Raw genomic sequence first — 2,113 nt, forward strand, 5'->3', positions numbered from 1 at the left:
GGAAGATTTGAAAAAACTTCGCATAAAAATAAAAATAATAAGAACTGCCAAAAAAACTACCTACGAAATCGTAAGGCCTAGCGATGACAGGGATGAATTGAAAGAAAACACGCTACCTCGAGAAGATACAAGAAAGAGGAAGAGGGGAAAAACCAAGGTAAAATGAGTTTACTTGATGGAGGCAATTTGACATAATTATCAAAATTATGATATCGTTGTTTTTCTTTTGCTTCGTTTTCAATATTTTGTCGATTCAGAATTGTATTTCTAGATAAAAAAGTATATATACTGATTTCTTGTTCATTTTCAGACCAAGAAAAAGGAAAAATTCATACAAAATCCACACAATTTCGCAATGGAGAAGAGAACATATGAGCAAGAAAAAAAATTAGCCATAGCCAAAGGAGATTTCGACAGAGCCAATCAATTGGACATTAGTTTGGTTGAGTTGCAGCTAAGAGCTTGTCATCTTGATCAGGTCATGACCTCCACGATATTTACCATCGCTCATATCAACGACCGGAATAGGAGGAGGAATATTGAAGAAGCTGAAAAGGCTATTATGGAGGAACACGCGGCAAACAACGGAAAAGAGGTATATATTTCTAAATGCTAAATTCGAGCATTAAGTATAGTCTTCAATATTGGGATTTCGAAATTTTTTTGACGTACACATTGATCAAACGAATTGTTGTTATCAATATTTTGAAAAAAGGATAAAAAAAAACTTATCAACCCCAAGAAATGTTTCTCATAATGCCATATATTGTGAGGAAAAATATTAGACACTATGACTGTTCAGAAATGAACGCAAAACATTCGAAAACGTTTTGACGCCGAAACTAATCACATTTTTTTTGTTTTATATTTGTAAATATAAGTTCGAAATTTTCAAATTTAATTGACACTCTTAAATAATTTTTAACGAGAAAAAAAACTTATGGAAATAATCGGTCCAACTGTGATTCATCCCATATATATTTAAAAAGTAGAACCTCGATTATCTTGATGAAGAATAATAATAATAAATAAAGTTCTTTTCCACATTGATCCTTTGGATTGATCTCTTTTTTTTTCGAGAAGTTACTTAACAAACTTGTTCATTTTAGGTTTATGATCCTTTCAATAGACGTCCCATACGACCTGCACCAGGAGTGGTATCCAAATCACCACCACAACCAAAACCAGGTAAATTTTCAAATGCACAATAACTTACTAATATTAATTCATAATCATTAAAATTCTCATTTCGATCGAGTTAAATGATATGAAATTAACACATACCCAAAAATTCAAAACTTATTTTATAAAATTAGTATTATGCGTATCAAACAACAACCTACTTGGAATCCGATTAAATGTCTTTATTTCATTGCATTTTTCTATTTTTACAGTTGGACCTGTAAGGGAGACGCCTAGACCTGAGAGGAGAGTCTTAGTGCCGAAAAGGACTCACAATCTCAAACCGTACGAGAGGCATTGAGAATCTGTGGATTACGATCTCGATGTTTTTGAGTGAATTTGTCAAAATTTCGAGAATTTCCAATTTCACTGATTGGTCAGGAACAAAACATTGTCAATTTTTAAGTGCTGATATTAGTACAACGTCAGTGATACGATGCAGCAGATTTTCCCAGTGAAGAAATGATTAATGAAAAAAAAAAAAATTTGATATATGTACATATGTGAATAATACTGTTGTAATTCGGATAATATGCAAGATATTTGCATTAACCTAGTGAAAAGTTGATTTCACAGAAAAAAAATGATTGTATTATATGTGATGAAATTAATATTTCAGCCTTCAAATGTTCTTGTTTAGCAGTTTTTTTATAATTTTTTAGTATTTATTGTAAATTTTTCAATATATTTCACTAAGTTCTTTTATTTATTTTTTTATTTATTTATTTACATAACTGAAACTCCAACAGGATAAACCCAACATCAGGGATTCACTACAAATTAACGTTCATAAAATCAACAATATCGTTAAACATGGTAATATAAATATGAAATGAATATCTTTACAAGCGCTTTATAAAAAAAAAATTGAACTACCCTATTTTAACATCTTGACAAATACAGTATCACTCTCCGCTTGAATTCGGCCAAG

General features: G+C 30.7%; 1 long non-coding RNA gene across 1 annotated transcript; it reads left to right on the plus strand.

Moving 5' to 3' along the window:
* The first annotated feature begins 478 nt into the window (after window positions 1-478).
* On the plus strand, window positions 479-1,808 carry LOC123685475. Its single transcript, XR_006748301.1, has 3 exons — window positions 479-595; window positions 1,110-1,188; window positions 1,395-1,808. It is a non-coding gene; the product is annotated as an uncharacterized LOC123685475 (long non-coding RNA).
* The last annotated feature ends 305 nt before the right edge of the window (window positions 1,809-2,113 follow it).

This window comes from Harmonia axyridis, chromosome 7, assembly GCF_914767665.1.
Source record: "Harmonia axyridis chromosome 7, icHarAxyr1.1, whole genome shotgun sequence".
Taxonomy (NCBI): Eukaryota; Metazoa; Arthropoda; class Insecta; order Coleoptera; family Coccinellidae; genus Harmonia; species Harmonia axyridis.